An 18,571-nucleotide genomic window follows, 5' to 3' on the forward strand; every position below is an offset into this window, starting at 1 on the left:
CACATGTATCTACAGGATGTGCATGGTTAGAAGTAATTCCACTGAATCATATCATGCTGTTTTGTTTTTTTGTTTTTTGCCCTCACTTAAGTTTGGATGATGCATAACTCAAGACTGATGACTGGTGTAATTTTCTATCTCAAGTGACCCAAAACAAGAGGCTTCCATGCAGTTACAGATGTGGAGCAGAAGCCAGGCTCTGACTCTGGCTTTTATCAAAACTTTGTGTAACTTCTCTGAAATGGGTGACATTCAGCTCGATCACAATGTTTAATAACTCTCTTTCCACTTGTCTCGATGCAGGTCTGGACGCCTCTCATTTTCACTCCGAATGCATTTACCATCCTTAATACTTTTCCACCAAGTCACATTTTCGTCCAAGAACATGTGCAAATACACTGAGCAAAAGAGGGAAAAAAAAGGAAGAAAAGCACATATTTCTCACTTGCCAGGGCACAGCACAACTCAACCTCAAGGCACCAGTCGGATGAGCCGAACAATAAGAGTCAATGACAAATCGGACACAGTGCATTCCTTGGGCAAACACTCACCTCATAAAGGGAGACAGGTAGGCAAACACTCACCTGCCCTAAGCTAATAACGCATGTGGAGGCAAACACACAAACACACACACTCGCACATGCACGCACTTGAGTTTGTCGATACGTTGAGCCAATGATGGGAACTACATTGCGCAAAACTGCGGTAGTGTAAAAATAGGACTAGATTTCCTCAGGAAAAAAAAATAAAAAATCCCATCTCAGAGAGACACATGGAGCATTTTTCATAACAAAAATCATCATACAACAGGAGAATGCAAGAGATCTGTATTTCTTTGTGCTGTGTGTATATGATTGGCCTCTCTGTTTAGAGTTTCTCTTAATCATTAAACAGCAAAAATGAAAAGATAAAATTACTGTCTAACGAAGTGCATCACAATGGCTGCAGGAGCTTACAGCTTACACAGAAAATGTTTTATAATAAATGACACATTATAAAACAAATCTAGGCCTGGGCCCACAAACACAATGTAACCTCCTCATAACTTGTGTCTACGTGTGGATGTGCATTTCTGACTGTGCGACAGCATTTTAAAAAAATGACTGCGAGCTGGTGTGTGTCAGGAAATCATCGATGACTGTGCTCACTTTCCTCCCAAACAAATCACACACATTTTCCCCAAAGGCCCTTCATTCCCAGCAGAGGAAAGCAAAGCCTCAGTGACAGCACCGCTCCACTCAGTGGGACGCACCCTCGGCACTTCCTGACCATGTGACTCCCTCCAGCTGCCTTTTGATTGGCTGCTCAGAGGCGGAGAAGATGAAGAGAGGGAGGGAGGGGGACGGCTGAGTGGTTGTGGCGGAGGGCAGCAGGGAGCTGGCTGGCAGCGGACACATGAGAGAAAACAAATTCCTGCCTCATTGCCATGGAGATGAGTCAACAGCAGGTCGGGGGAGAGCAGAATGGGCCGGGGGTTGTGGGGCACAGGCTGACCTGCTGTAGTTAACAATTCATCCCCGTATCCGGCTCCCAAATGATTGGGCAAACACGGAGTGCTGCGGAGTCAAAAGGGCCCCAAGGGTCTGAGAGAGGGGCATCACCCTGGGGTGACACGCTGACAGGCACACACTGGTTGGTAGAGGGTGGACCAGCTGAAAGCCGGAGTAAGGGATGGGGGGCACTAGTGGGGAGGGAGGGGTGTGATTGGATGTGGGAGAGTGGCAAAGTACATTGAGTACCACAGGCTCCAGCACTGTCACGACACAGTATTGATGGCTATGGCTTTGTGAGGCAGTGTAATTAAATGATTTGTGTTAAGATGCCACTTTGAGGATGAGAACAATCTCTTAAGCACACCACAACAAACGTCACCCAGTACATTCTGCTTCAATTCTTCATGTTAAGCTAAATTGTTAACGACATTTGGCTACGAGTCGTGCCAACAGTAAAATAGGAGTTGCATCAGTTTTATAAGCCTGAACCACAGTAACACTATAACTCTCTGGCGTATGTCCACTTTGTTACATAGATAGAACGTTTACCACATCTGGATGAGCCACAAGAGCTGCAAAGGAAAACACAACTGAACAAAAAAAACCTTAGAGGTAAGGACATAACATGACCTTAAGACAACTGAGCTAGCCCATGTGGTTCATTGCAGAGATTTGTAGAACTTTAATACTGAAACACAACTGGCTAACAAGAATATTTGCAATCTCTATAGAAACATTTATACTCACCAGAAGATCCCTGAGAAGCAATTAAAGGTTGACATCTTATTCTAGGAATTTGGATTCCTTCACTGAAAAAAAAAGAAGAGAAAAAAAAAATCAAAAAGAGGACAAACGTCACTTCACACACTGACTATATAGTATTCCATTGCTATATCTGCTTAACTCTTCACTCTCCATTTGTTCAGCTGGGTTCATTTAGGTGAAACCGTGTTAGAGCATGTAATATGAGGTACAAATGGAAAACAGTTCAAAGCCTCAACCCACAGGACCAGGATCCAAAACAGTGACCACTTTACAGTGGAGCAGAGCGCCGTTTGACAATAATGGGTCAGAGGCAAAAATAACAGACGGCCGACGGGTGGATCACATCAGTGTCACATCATACAGAAGACGAACCGCAAGGTCTCAATACTGCACTTATTTTAGGCTAGACTTTACGTAGTGTTAGGTTTTGTCTCAGTCAGCACAAGTTGTCATATGTAACTTTATGCACTGTCACGGCTTGGTCTACTCCCCAGAATGGCAAACCAAATCCCATTATCTAATTGGCCATCTAGCTTTGAAGGGCTGAAATGCCACCATTACAACAGACCTTTCACTGGGCAGCTGTGTAAGGAGGGTGTGTTAGCAGAGAGGACCTGTTACTGGTTCTCCACTGCTACTCACGTCAGAGCAGTGTTTTCAGAAACGCCGCTGAAGCATGTTCTTCCTTTAGTGGGAATTAGGATACTGTCTATAATAATCCACCCAACAAATCTTATAAATGAAAAACAGGACTTCATCGTTAGTTATAGTGTGTCTGTCAGGGAAAGAGAGAAAGGACAAAAACAAGGGAAAAAGTACGATTATGATCAAAATACCAGATGTTAAGAGTCACTTCTCGAAAGGTGTGTCATTCAGGGAGTTTGGGACGAACTGCTGGCCGCGGCTGAGCTCTAAATTTAGCATATTTACTAAAATAAAAAGTGAGTTCAGTCACTGGCACTGGAGTGTTCTCCTCCCCATTCATGACCTCAGTGGTGCAGCCGGCGTCACTCATGACGAAATACTAACCATATAAAACAACAAAAAAAGACCTCCTCAAATACTCCGAGTACATAAGGAAACAACCACAATTTAATGTTCCCTGTGAATGATCCTATTATGGCACTCCAAATCCAAATCAACTGAAAAATATGGTTTTCACATTCTAATTTTAGAACAGAGTTTGAACATAAATGACCTTTTACAAAACAGACTTAAAACGAGCACAGTCTCTGGTTTAATATTAAGGAATTGAATTAATAGACGAGAAAATGAAGCCTTTTTCTGAGGTTCCTATGCATGTATACAGGACTGTGTGTATATAGAGTGAAAAAAGGCTGTGTGACACATGTACAAAGCTACTGTGTTTGTTTACTGTATCCATACATGCCGGGGATGAGCCGGGTGTGTGGCCGGCTGGGGAAGATGCCCCTGGGCCAGGCTGAGGAGTAAGTGAAGCAGAAGTCCCATCTAAGCTCTAAAGCATGCGAGTATCAGGCCTGTAACTAAAACACAAGCATAAACACAGGCGATGTTAGGGATTACACCCTGCAATACAGCCGCAGGAAACCACAGACAGCACAGGTGTAACCGTGACACAGCCATGGACGCATTCTTCCCCATCTCCATTCTGCCGGTGGAGGTCTGACTGACAGCTCATCATTTACCCTTGTTGGCTGTGTGAAACTTGTGTAAACATCTGCAGGCGTTTGTATCTGTGTGTGTATGTGTGTTTGTGTGTGTGTGTGTGTGTGTGTGTGTGGAGTGGGAGCCACAGGTGAGGAGGACACACACACACAGAAAGGGATTACGAATGTCATACTGAAGACGCCTTGCAGCACAATACCACACATTCTTTCAGGCACTGTAAAATCTTTCCTTCCAGAAATCGCCCGTCTTATTGATTAGATTTCTATCTCACTGTCTCTCGAGGCTCTGATCTGATCCAACAACTTTGATATATTTACAATATATTTGCTAACAGTGACAAATCAAAGAGCTCCACAGAAACATTCGGATTTTGTTTACACTGAGGGGATGTTTTCAAAGCTTTATGTTTGTCAGACAGCAAAAAGATGAAGATTAGTGAAAGCAGCAGGGAGGAAACGGGGAGGCGAGCACATTTCCTCAGTAAACAGCTCCCTCTAGAGAAACACCCTACATTCAATCCTGTACCTCACTCTCATTGTTACAGACTGTCCCTGTATAATACAATAAATATATAATAAAATGCCAAAACTCCTTCAGTTTTCAAATGAAGAAAATCAAACAAGTACGCAGGCTTGTGTTTTTTTTTTTCCCTTTAAAGAAACAAATATGCAGGTTGTCTTGTTCTCTGGCTTATTTGTGAGCCACATTACAGAGGTGAGGTTGAACCACTCATTTTCCCAGTGTGAGTTGATAATGAGGCAGGCCGTTATTAAGATGTTTGCTTTAATCGTGTGCAGGGTTATTAGGGGCGGTTTACAGTACACAAGAGAGATTAAGGTAGGCCACGCATGACGGAAAGAGCCGAGGAGGCCAACGATAAGCCAGCTACCCACAACTGTGAAGCTGGCTGAGAAATATGAGCTCACAGTAGGACATGAAACCCAGCAAGACAAACCTCTCTCTCTCTCTCTCTCTCTTTCTTCCTTTCTCTCTCTCTCTCTTTTTCTTTCTCTCCTTCTGTCTTATCCTTGCTCTCTGTCCGCCTCAAATCATGTTACACAACCACAAAGAAATGGCTTGTACATCGGAGGCTGATTTAAAAACAAGTGGACAAGTGGATCACAGAGGGATCTGCATTGGCACTAGGTGTTTGGCTCCTTTACATTTGTATAAAAGGACAACATGGCAGAGCGCTTGGCAGTAATGTAAAGACACGCTGCAGTGACACACAAGTCCAGACACATACGCGCCTAACTACTTCACACATGCTTACATAAACTAAATCAGACTGAGACACACAGTTCTCTGCACCAACCAGGGAGCACTACACATTTCCCCTCCATTTTTCCATGCCATTAATAAAACTAGACATCGTACTGTTTCAATACGTTTTGTTGGAATTTGGGGAGCACTTGAAAATCCATCATTTTATGAGCTTTCAAACTTTCCCACAGGTTTCTCACAATTTTTTCCGTGCATTTGACCCACACACCTTAAAGCAGCACTCAATTAGGCCAGCACACGGAGCCTGCAATGGGGCACTCGTTTGCTGCTTAAACATGACATATAGCACCCACCACCTGTGTTTATGAGGCCTGTGTTGCACTAAAAAATGTGATTCATTAACTACAATCAACAGATTCTTATTTTTGATATTCTGAGGAACTATTAAAGCTGCAGGACTGAGCTGCACTGTATCAGGCGGATCCACAAGCTCACATTATTTACCCACAAAGGCTAAAGTACGTAGATATGAAACAAAAGTTAGATTTGCTTTGCGTCAACATCGTATATGTCTTTGTTGCTTCATTCTATTCAGCTGCACAACAAATAAACCACAAAAATCCAAGACTAAAATTAAACATTTCATACATCCTTTGGCACGGCCCGGCTTGACTGCATTAGTAAAAGGTGTGTGTGTTTGTCCATGTGTGTATCAAGTTAGCAGAAGGTCAGAGTGGTGAAGTATTAGAGCACTGTTTGCTCTCCTCCATGTACTCTTGGGGACCAGCCTGTTTGAGAGTTTGAACAGTGACGTGTGAAACCCGTGAAAACAGGACACAGCGCCGCTCTGTTTGCTTAAGAACACCCAAAGAATGGATTGCCATTACAAAACAAATCCCTCAGCCTGCATTCCTCCTGTCCATCAAACCCTACCTGTTCAACAAGATATGACACAAACTGGAAAAAGGTAGTTACAAGCAGATCCTACTTCATGGTGGGATGACTTACAATTTGTTAAAATGTTGTCAGCTCTCTGACCTTCGTGTCTGACCCACAGAAAGAGGCATGCATCCACAAGTTTGTAGGAAGCTTTTCTCTTTTTTTTTTTTTTTTTTTTTTACAGTACATAGATACATGTACACACTTATACAGAGACATCTACAGCAGGTGCTACAAGCGAGCACAGTATCTGCTCTGGGCAGTGAAAACTGATGCACCTCTTTTTATGTTTTTATTGAGTTGATTGATGGTTAGTTGTATAACTGATGAAATATTAACCAGCAACTATTCCAATAATCAATTAATCCTTAAAAAATGCTAAACATTCGCCTGTTCCAGTGTCCGGAGGATTTCGTGCTTTTGTAAAATGAGCTGGTTTAAAAGGTGTCACCTCAAGCTCTGGGAATTTGCTGGCCTTTTAAAAACTAATTGACAAACTACTTAAAAATAATCAGTATTTTAATGCATCATAAAAATAATCATTAACTGCACATCCAGCGATTTATACTTTTGATGCACACTGTCATACATTCACAAAGCCTCAGTGTGTCATGATGGATTATTTTCCCAATGAATTGTATGTTATATTCTGAAACACCACGGGCAACAGACCTGCCTCCTGCCCAGCATCTGTTATATGAAACATTTTAATGATGTTTTCAGCAGAGATGCCGGACTTGCTCTTATGTAATGTGATTAAAGCCACAAAAACAAGCTGATGGATCCCATAGTAAAGTCCGGGTGACACTGGGTGGAAATCCATCAACTGGAACACATGAAAAGAGGGAGAGAGGCACCACGAGATTGCAGCCCCCCACCCCCCCTCTGCTCCCTGCCATCATCCTCGTATCAGAGGAGCCATTGGGAGAACTGGATGTGATTTGTATGTGTGTTTTTGAAGAGGGGTGCTCATAAACAGCCATGAAAGGGGCCCCTCTATTCAGCCCGCCAGCAGAGATGCGCTTCACTGGGCCGGCCTTTTGTTTTCCCCTCTTCACAAAACCTTAAGCACGGGAAAAAAAGGGGTTGATTCCCTCGATGTGTGCAGGCCCAAATGATGCCATTAGATTGGTGCCCACTTTGGGTGAAAAAGGCTTCAGCAGCGCTTGAAGTGATTTAAAAGATGCAGGAGAGAGCTGCCTGCAAATCCTGTTTGAGAATAACACTGGAAGAGAATGGGGAGGCAAAATGCCAAGCTCGTGATTATTCTATAGTATGCAAAATTGCTCTCAACTCCATGAGTGCCATGGATGTTAAAACAAAAGATGTGGAGCATTCCTTTGTCACGTGATGAGGGTCAATGTGCTGTGGTGGTGCGTGGGGTCGGGAAGTTCACCAAACTTCCCACGCTGCCTTGCACCAGAACACCACAGTTTGAGCCTGTAACATTCTTCAGCAAACAATGAAAGGAAAAAAATATACAGAACTTCCTCATCAGCATGACTATGCTGATGCACCAGTTACACACCCAGGATGAAAGAAAAAAACATTCTCATAGGAAATAAATGTTTTTGAAGAATACGAGAGAAAATGACAGGTGTCCTGGTAATGTCACAGTGACGCGGTGACTCAATACTACATGTATGTCATCTACAGATAGCGTAACACTATATCGCAAAAAGGGAAAGCGCAGCTTTCTGCTTGAGTGGAGAGCCACTCCAGTTGAGCAAGCAGGTGATAATTTGACAATGACACAGTGCAGGCCGATGGCATTGTGCGGGCCATGTCATCGTGGTGCCCATTCGTCGACAGCAACCTAATAGGCATGAGAACCTGACAGTGTCAACAAAGGGACAGTGCCAAACAAAACCACTCGTTGTCAGTTCCTGAACAGGCTAGGTCTGGTTCCAGTCCGCTCCGCTCAGCCCTCATTTCCAGTCACAATATGTCTCCTACACATCTCAGCTATCAGGAAGAACATGCCATCTTTGTTTTTCTTTCACAAATTCTGTGCTATTTTTAGCAGCCACCCACACTCACACTCAGGCCACCTTTGCGCCGTGTTAATGTGTTAATTCTTTGTCTCTCGTTTGACAGTTCAGAAATTTTTGTGTGTTCTGTGACAGACTAACAAAAGCAGTCCATGGACTCACCCTGACTTCCACTCATAACTCATTGGATGATAAGCAGGTAGATAAAAAGTGCAACTGATTTTATTGGGGATATGTAATTACTCATTTAATTACTTGACATTTTAATACCTGAGCAAGTTTACATTGTGAGAAAAAAAATCAATCATGTTTCTGGATGTATTGATGATTGTAAAATCAGGTACATGGGAGGCTCACAGGAAACATTCCTGGGTATGTAGCTCCTTTATCATGACTTGCTAGTGGTGAGGAAAAAGGTAAAACAGGTTAAAAAGGTGGTAAATTCTAATCTGTAAAAACATCACTGAAAATCATTATTTTATAACACACACCAGGTGAGCTAACAGTGAGTCAACATGACTCCAAACTGAGGGATTTTCCCCTTCCTGGTATATTTGTCAGCTGTCTGGCCTACCAACCAGTATCACCTCTAACAGCACACCACAGGGTAGTCAAATGCCCTAAATACCTCACTTATCAGTGCTCGTTAGTAACACAGTTAAAGAAGCTTGTGATAAAGTTTCTGCTGTAAACTACAGTCACATCTGGGACGTACAGACAGTAACTTTATGTGGATACACTGTTGTCTTCTCAACGCACAGTGATATCTATCTGCTTATTCTCAAGGTTTGTGCACCACTCAAGAGAGGATGCAGAAGCTACAGGAATAAATCACTGTCTCAATTCCAGTAAAAGTAATTGACCAATGCTGAGACCTGAATGTTGGGAAGCTTAAACACTGACACCACTGCAGCTGCTCCTGAAGAGCTATACCATACAGCTTGGAATATAAAAGTCAATGAAATGAAACACGATTAAACGCTTATCACCCTTGACAGATTGCAGCAGTCAATCAAACTCATTCTTTGCCAGAATATTCCTGGAAAATGCTAAGACTGGGCTGTTCTTTAAAATTAAAGAAAACATAATTTATGTCAAGTCAAAAAAAAAACCCAAAACACTGAAACCTGTCTTTATCATTCTAACACTGAGATGAGCCTAAGCTGATTCTAATTCCAAAACTACTTAAGACATTGAACTTTTACCAACCTGGCACTTGGCCTCCAATATCAAGTAAGTCTTACATCCTGGGTTTCATTTCAGTTCTTTTTTAAGAGAACTAGTAATGTTATGCATCACATTGACATGCAGTGTGTTCAAATGCAAGACAATATGCAATATGATATGTAGTCTCATATTTTTAGATGCCTCCTTGTGGAGGTAGCAGGTTCTCAAGAATCAAAATATATCCAGCATAGACTGTTGAGACCATGATGTCAGTGGGAGTCTTTTGCAGGATGCCTGATATGGGTCCTGTGGGCTCCTGCTGATAAGATTGAGGAGCAGGTCATTAGGAGACCCTCAGCAAACTGCTTGTGTAACAATGCCGCCTTAGTCCCAGCTATCGGGCCATCTCACCACAGACCACGTGTGGGCTAGCCGGACACAGGTAATCAGGGCTGTCCGAATGGGACCAGCTCCTTTTGCAGAAACCATAAACTGCCATCTTCACCCTATAAAACAACTTCTACTGAGCATGCAGGATAGAAACGTGTGGAAGAAAAAAAACAGCATTAAATGAGCAGGGAAAGTTAAAATTCCTGCAGGAGCTGGAAACCTGTGCAAGGACTCACATTCAGCAATGTCATGCACATATTACCTACTTCTTCAACTCTTAAGTGACCCTCCTTGCACAAGCACCATCGCGGACTCTCTGTCGAACCGGTTGGTGGCGAAATCACTGTTCATTGTTGTCATGGATACACCCAGGTGTTGCTCACGAGCCAACACTGAAGAATCAGAAAGCCAAGGCGCTCACTAATCCCTCTCCATACCAGTGTGTCAATAATCAGGAATGCACTGTCTAAACTAAACTATTGTTCCTTTGCCAACAGAATCACAAATATAAGCACTGACACTGCCTCTGGGCACTGCCGTCTCTGGGACTGGAAAATAAATTAACTGATGAGAAACAAGAGTCAGGGATGGACGAAGGAAGCTTTGATATCTCCCCAGACAGCTTAATACTGTCTAAATCATAAAGCTTTCTACTGCAGTGCATGGGGGGACATATAGTGTTGTATTGTTCGGGATTGTCTAAAGAAGTCGAGTAGTAGCTTCTTTATACAGTAGGACAAAGTCAGAGCTCCTGAGAGGACCAGCTGCTGTCAACAGTTGGATATCTTTGAACTAGCACTAAGCCCTGAGACAGCAGGAAATATCCTCTTCACTTCTTTGAACTCAGCCCCATTAGAATCCAATTCAGAGTATAAAAATAATAGAAAAATAATCTCACAAAGGCTTATACAGATCCACCTGACAATAGCGTCTGATCTTTATGGACAAAAGCCACCAAATCGAACTAGTGGTTTCCCACTGTTCATCTGTCATGGAGTAAATTTTTATTACTTCACAGTGTGCGGCAAGATGCCACTCTCAGGATGACTGGTTGCTCTCTAAAAGTTATTTGTCTCCTGTATCATCTCCGCTATATGAACTTTTAAGAGGTTAATTGGCAGCTGACATGTTTAAGAGTCACCCTGACATGAAGCATGAAGCAGCAGCAACTCCGAAACATGAGTAGTTCTGAGTGCATCCTATGTAAGACAAGACAATGGCTCGCCTGTTGTCTCTCCTGCCCCCTCTCTCTCTTCTTTCTGTCTGTCTGTGGGCGTGTGACTGTGTTTTCAGGTATTGCGGTATAACAGAAGAGAGAAGCGCAGATCTGAGCGAGCGGATGCGGCCGCAGTGGCGAGACCATTGTGGAACGCCCCGGCCCTGAGAGCTTTATTGTGTGGGGCAGTTAGCCACAGCCAGTTCTGTTTCCCCGAGATGCAAGGCCCCGCTGCAAGCCACAACAATGAGCATCTTTGTCAAGCAGCGCTATTATCTTTATACGTTACTGTAAATGACAGGAGAGGGTAGTGCATTGAAAATCCCACTTGATGAGCTCCAGGTATGTGCTTGTCATAAAACAAGAAACTAATTTCAACATCTGTGGTTAGCTCATGTGCCGTCAGTGTCTAAGCACATGGAAGTGCTGCTGCTGACGCTGATGATGATGATGATAATACTTCAATGTCAGACGAGGCTTAATTTTTTTTTTGTATCACAGCAGCTTCATTTGCAACTTCAAATCAAATTAGGACAGGAGAGGGATGCGCACATTTAACTTAACATTACAATCACAAAAAACATATTCAAATCTCCTCAACACACATTGATCTGATTAAATGCCACTTTTAGGACTGACTAGTAGAACCTAGTATCACTTGTTTGATGGTTTCTACTCACTGTTCAGGACACAGTGAGGGACCATGTTGTTGGCCTTAATATATTACGATAATTTAATTCAACTCTCAAGAGGTTGGCCCACAATCAATGAGCCAATTCTTATTTGGTGGAGCAGTTTTGGTTTTAAACTAGTGGACAAACATTTACACCATACGGTATTACAATACTGTGGAACACTCATGATCACAGATCACATGAAAAAAAAAAAAAAAAAAAAAGATTGATAAGACAGTTCCTACAGAACATCATTTTAAAGGCTTTAGCTCTGTGGAAATGAAGTCCACAATATTTGATTAGTTATATAGCATCTCTCAAAACACTCTGGAGATAAATTTTAAACCGTTCATAGGGTGCAATCTCACAGCTTTCCTTTGGCCCAAGCCACAGTTGAAATGTTTATTTTGCAGCATATTTTTCATTTTGTTTGTTTAGCTTCACACTGCCAATTACAAGTGAAACAGGGCTTGAAACCAAAGGTTTTATGAATGCACAAGTTACGTGTTTGTTGGACAGAATTTCTGTGGCCTTTGGAGACTTTAACTTTAAACTTGTGCAGGTTCTTTGCCATGTCAAAAATTGTCTTCCACAGCTGAATATTTTCGGTTTCTTTTCTGCAGTTGATGCGCTTTCAGTGCAAATCTTGACTGAACACGCCACAGGTTGGTAAGAAGAAGACAGAGGCTCACTTTTTATGATATCTTGGTGCACATGTGAACCTGATGAAATCAATTTCATCTGCATGAATAAAACAAACAAGTAAATACTCCAGAGACTGATTGACTCATACCTCAAGAGCTAAAATCACAGATCACCTTGTTTAGTCAACAGGTCGGAGGTAATCAGACCAGCAGAGGCACTTGACCCTCTCTGCTACATTACAGCTCAACCTGAACTTGACCCCTCTGTCACCTGATTTAAGCACCTGCATATTATAAGGAGCTGGCTACCCCAGACTTGCAGAACTTGGCCCTCCTCACTTGGCAAGTGCTCACTCGTCCTGATGTCATGTGTCTAATTGCTCGCGCTGCGTGGGATGTGAACTGTGTGCATGGGCTTTTGTGTGTGTGAATGTGTATGTCATCAGGAACCAAGCTAACACTTGCCTGCAGCAACACACACACACACACACACACACACACACATACACACAGATACACAGAGACACACACACACTCATGTCCTCACCCGCCACAACCTATCATTACTGCTGTCACGTAGCCACCTCCGCAGCGGGCCTCACAAGCCTCGACAACCACTGGCACACACACCTGGAGGGCCAAACACTTAGTTCCCAGCTCTGTGCTTCGTAAACACACACAGACCTATTCATATCCTGCAGCCTCAGCTTCTACCTTGCCCCTCCCATTCTCTGTAAAGTATGTCTCGCTTTTATATCTCCCCAACCGCAAATGCTTTAGTGCTATTTAATTTATTTCCTTTGTTATCAATTTCGACACCAGCTGAGTGAAAGAGCACACAAACTGCAGAGCCAGGTTGGCAGCCACTTCCAGGCTGCTCCTGCGACTACACAAACAACAGGCCACAGTGTGCACTGGAGCGCAAACACAGTACAGAGAAATGGATTCTGAGAAGTTGAACTGTACAATTCCACGAAAGAAATGGAACTTTCTAATCCAGTTTCAGGTGGCAGCTTATGGTCCTACCAGCCTGATATTTAACCGGGATGGCTTCCTCGTGCATGTTTCTTCATCCATGTTTGCTTGAGCCGGGGCTGCTTGAGAGTGTATACGGTTGAAAGAACACACAAGTCCACTGAGCAAACACGCGGCTGACGTTGCACACCTGAGACCGGCCTGCTTGTTGCACATGTGTGACCTTTACAAAAGCTTTCACCGTGACAAATCAGACACAAGAAAAACTTGTGATCCCAGCCTACTTGTTTAAGGCTGCTCAGAGCAAAGCTGCTCAGAGCAAATACACACTTGTGACAGAGTTAATCGAGCGAACAATGGAAGATCTCCGGAACATGCTACCCCAACAGAAACCTTTGAAAAAGACAAGAATCATTGAGGTGTTTACCCTCCTTTGTCATGTTACAAGGTTGTCTATGGGCCTATGCTTGCTCTACACCATGTTCTATTCAAAGGGGGCTTAGTGTGCAGCAGGTTGCTCTGATAGGTGTGTGAAACCTGAAACTCACAGGCTTTAGAAACAAACTGCGCAAACAGAGAATCCAGAAAAACAGCAAGTCACACTTTGCCAGATTCAAATGCCAAAAACCAAAAGCAGTTTATCTAGAAAATCAATACATTATCTTGTAATGTCCTTGCAACGTGACTTTGAAATGATGAATTGCAGCATGCTGTTTAATGACACACATGAGCATAAAATATAGAGTGGCTGAAAGCAGAAATCTGCAGAGCACATTGAAAGTTATGACAGCAAGTGAGCCAAGGGAACAGATCAGACATCATCTTCATTGGGAACATAATCTTAAATCTTAAACAGTGATTTTTCACATCAAAGACTGTTTCAGGATAATAATAATATGGGGGTGTGGAGTTTGAAAGAAGTGCTCAAAGCTACAGCTGCTACACACCCAAATCACTGCATGAACTGTCAGTAGTCGAGTTGCATTGTGGGTAATGTGGGCACAGTGTTTTGACAAGGAAAAAAGAGTGTGTGGAATAAAAAAGACAATATCTCTGGTTCTACTGAGTACTCCATCATTCATACCGACTATTAATAAATACATAGAGTGTTTGAGGTCTAACAACAATACTCAGGTGCCATAAAAAAAATATATCCTTTTATACAGCGATTAGAAAAAAACACCTCTTGTGGACAGATAATTACTGCTCAATCAAACGTTCTGCCTAACAGAATATATATCCAACACAAACCTGAAACTGGCCTTATGCAATACACAGTTTCCTTCTTTGTTTCTTACATTATTTCTGTGCCTGCAGTTGTGTGTGCGTGTTGCCTATGTGTCTGTATGTACTGTGTGTTATGAATGACCTCATGAAACCCTACAATACACAGCAGAGGGGCCTGGGCAACATCAGGTCCACGCTACACCACAGAGCCCGACGGTGTCTCCCCGCTTCATTTACATACAACAATATACAGGTCCACAGCCCACTCCCAAGCACACATACACAAACCATTCACGGCACGCTAAACTCAATCTCAGTCAGAGCCCGTCTGTGCACGAGTGTATGTGTGTGTTTGTTTGTAATTGGGCTGAAGGAAGGGCAAGGTTCCCAAAAAACATGTCATCTTCATTCAGTGTGGTGAGCAGGGTGTTTAGGAGGCACGAAGTGGGATGATACAATTGTTTTATTGTTCAAAATTATTTAAGCACTCGCACAGCACGAGGGCAGAGTATCCCTTTGCTCCTCTGCTGTCAGGGGCTCAGAATGTGATTGGTGTGAGAAATATGCAGAGCTGTCTCCACCGAGAGAAGTGGGGAAAGATTCAGCCTCAGGATATATCCGTTTGTGTGTGTGTGTGTGTGTGTGTGTGTGTGTACATGCACAGGGCTCAGGCATGATCAAACAAAGCACATCCAGGTACAGTATGCCATCTGTACTCCCCCACCCTGACCCCAAAAAATTTACTTTCCCCCGCCCCTCTCCATCTCCACACAGAGCCTTTGCAGTATATGGAGTGTCAGAATGAAAGAGGCCTTGTCTAAGAGCCTAATCCTTGGGCGATTAGTCAACGCGTCTCGATTAAGAGCTGGCAATGCTGGCACGCCCCCATCCCTCAACCACCCCCTCACTGTGGAAATGGCAGCCCACAGGTGTCCATACAATATGTCTCATTAGAAAAAAATGGGTGGCGGGAGGTGGCTCGGGCGTGACTTTCACATGAGATGGACGAGAGGAACGAGGCAGGAGCAAGGCCTCAAACAAAAGGCCTGACAGCAGCAGCAAGAGTGTCGACACAGGCAGCTTTGCAAGAATAAGCGAAAACTCCACTTTGCATGTATACTCTCTCACATGGTGCGGTTAAGAGCGACAAAAGCCAGTGAGAGAGAGAAAGAGCGGCACGGAAAGAGGTGGCACATGTATTTTTCACAGATTATCCCTTCATCAGACTGTGTTTTCTGTAAACAGCCGTTTTGAAGGGGAAGGATTGAGAGCAGAGACAGGTATTTCACCTAATCAGCCTCATACACCCTTCGCTTTCCATCAACATAAATACCTCATCTTAAGGGGTATTCCCATGCCAGAACATGCCGCCACTGACTGTAATATTCTGACTTAAACGACACTGTACAAAATCAGGCATACAGCACATAAGCTCAGTAGGAGCTTCAATGCACGAATGGTCACCATCTGGAAAAGATACAGTAAGTTCATGTTAAAATAGAGGCCAGGCCTGTGAGGTGTTTTTATACTGAGTTCTTCACCATTGTTAATCACATAAGTGCATATTAGAGGAATGAATTAAAAGGGGGGGGGGGTAGGAGATGTTACAAGAGCTAAAGGCCCCATTTTCCAACATGAAAGAGACATGAAAAAGCCTCTCTTATAAAAATGAAATCATGAAATAAATACATTTTTGTAATAAGGACTTTTCTAACTGGTTTAACTGTAGTCACACACACCAGTACAAAATATGTTTACTGAATAACAGTGGCTTAGTTCCTCCGTTGTCACTGTGAGTTTAAGACATTTTTCTTAATCTGGTCCTAGTTAAGTTGTGGCAGTTTGAGTATCAGGAAATGACCTTTGGCCCTGGGGACAGACTACTGTACTTCCCCAATCACATCCATCGTGTGTCTAACCTTGAATGAAAGCTGCAAAAGGGAGGGGTGTGTCTTTAGAGACCGGACACAGAGAGGAATCACTTACCACTTTCCCCAAGAGACCCCAGTGGAGTTACACAGAGAAGGGATTCAAATAACAATGGCAAGAAGGAGGGGCTGAATGTTTCCTGAGATCACAAGGAGACCACAGCACTTGCCAGCCCGACAGCCAGGCAGCCAGGCCGGCTGTGTGTGGACGTCCACAGGGTGAGAACACACATGGTTTGAGTTTGGCCCCGTGTAGGACCGGGAGGAAAGAAGGGGCCTGGTAGCAGGAACCCTCCAATTCTCACTTCCTGCTTCTGCTGGAAACGTGATCTGTGTGCCCATCGTCCCCATCAACACAGAGCATAGTGTTCACCTGGCAGCTAAGGGGTTAGCATGTTCATGCACAGGGCACCCCATCACACCGTATCAGCCTGTCAGCACCCCGAAATCCAGCCTGGTGTTTCCCCAATGAGCCGAAGGGAGGCAGCGGAGACAATCCCATTATCCCATTCAATCATGCTGTCAATCCTCCTGAACCACAGTGGCAGGTAAGCTGACATTTCTACAGGAAGCGTTTTTTCAACTAGAAGGGCTGATAATTATCACTCCAAGTAAAACATGCAAGAGATAGGGAGTGTTTCTTCCTCTTTTTCTTTTTTTCCTCTTTTGAGAAAATGTAAATTTGTTTCCCCAGCAGCTACACCATAAACAAACAGTATCTAAGTGACCAGTGACCTTGTTTTCAACTTTACATACAGTTGATGGATATTTACAGCTTGTAGAAAGACAAGATATACATGGGTGGTGCAAAGGGAAGGGTCATAATTATAGGCTTGAGCAACCGTCTTTACCTTACCTTTACTACCTGAAAGACAAATCAATGTCACTGGAACTACTCCTGGAAGAAAGAACTCCAGCTGACCTCGCAGTCCCTCCTTGACAGCGGAAGATGACTCACCTCAGAAAACCACAGGTTACATCTGGCCAAGTAAACACACCACACTAATAAAACCACTGGAAAGGGCCCACATTCTATGCATCTTTGACCCAAGTTTGAACTAATTATAAAAAAAAAAACAGAAAAAAAAAAAAAAAACTGAGACACATAAAAGACATCCATCTGGTCAAGGGAAATGTTGCAAGAAACTTGCAAGAATTAAAAAATCTTTCAGGCAATGACAAAAGTTGCGTGGGGCAATTCTGTGTGCTGTTGTGTGTCCATGTGTGCTGTGTGTGTGTTGCCAAGGCCCTAGCTCCATTGTTTATGCTCTGCTGTGTCTGGGTCAGCGGGGCTCTTGACTGAATTCTTGCCCCAGCATGCAGAAAGTTTTAACAGTGTTGTTGCAGGAGGAGGAATGATTACATTATAAAAATACACCACACCATATGTCCTAGTGAGAGCCCAAACCACACGATGACATACAGTAGAATCCAGCAGGCCTTTAACCCTGCCTCTACACCTCACCAGCTGACACAGCCTCACCGCGGCTTTGGGTGATCCACTCACCTAAAGTTATTTTCAGAAAAAGGACGGCATGAAGTGACTATCCTAGACAGCAACTGCTTATTCAGCAAGTCTGTAGTTGGCGGAAAACTGAGACCAAGAGACATCACAAGGAAGAATTTGGGCTTGAGAACGCCCTTGGTCAGCTAAACCTCTGGTTTTCAATCATCCTTTGTCTGTGACCCCAGAAATTTTAAATTTTAAGTCCAACCAAACACCTCAGCAGCTGATTTTACTGACGTCCACACTCCCTCCACTTCTCCTTCCTTTTCTTGATGATGTGCCAGTCAGTGCAATTAGCTGGCGTAGTGTGTCTGGCTAGGCTGAAAGCATGCTCCTGGGTCTGGATGACACTATTCAGCTACTGAGTGAGGCACTGTGGGAAAGGCACCGGCAGAGAGGAATAAATGCAAATGTGGCTTTGGCAGCAAAGGTCATCGGGGCTACTTCACACAGCACAGCCAACTCAGAGGTGGCTACATGGCTTTTGCGTGAAAAGTCGCCTCTTCTGCGTGACCCTTCCCACACAAGTTCACTCTGGTTAGGAGCCAGTCGAGTTACCTCGATCAGAATCTCATCCTCTTTCTTCCCCGTCTCCATTTCACTCTCTCTGTGCTCTCCTTGTGTCTCGTAACAAGACGGAGCATGCTCACTGTAAACCTCTTGGGGGGTGAAAGGGATTGGGAGATTAAATTTATTTTGAATTCCTTCCCCTTAATGTGGCAATTACCCCCTCTTCCCTCTCCCTCACCTCTTCTCTCCTCTCCCAGCAGCACAGCACGGA

General features: G+C 43.6%; 1 long non-coding RNA gene across 3 annotated transcripts in view; it reads right to left on the minus strand.

Moving 5' to 3' along the window:
- LOC139616506 (uncharacterized) overlaps positions 1-18,571 on the minus strand; it is a 115,369-nt gene that overhangs the window by 14,286 nt on the left and 82,512 nt on the right. For all 3 annotated transcript variants that reach the window (XR_011688175.1, XR_011688181.1, XR_011688187.1), the window contains one exon: positions 2,241-2,302. This is a non-coding gene — a long non-coding RNA (uncharacterized lncRNA). The remainder of the gene's footprint in view (positions 1-2,240; positions 2,303-18,571) is intronic.

Source organism: Trachinotus anak, unplaced genomic scaffold, assembly GCF_046630095.1.
Source record: "Trachinotus anak isolate AG129_WGS33_773 ecotype Australia unplaced genomic scaffold, CSIRO_AGI_Tana_v1 ptg000003l, whole genome shotgun sequence".
Classification (NCBI taxonomy): domain Eukaryota; kingdom Metazoa; phylum Chordata; class Actinopteri; order Carangiformes; family Carangidae; genus Trachinotus; species Trachinotus anak.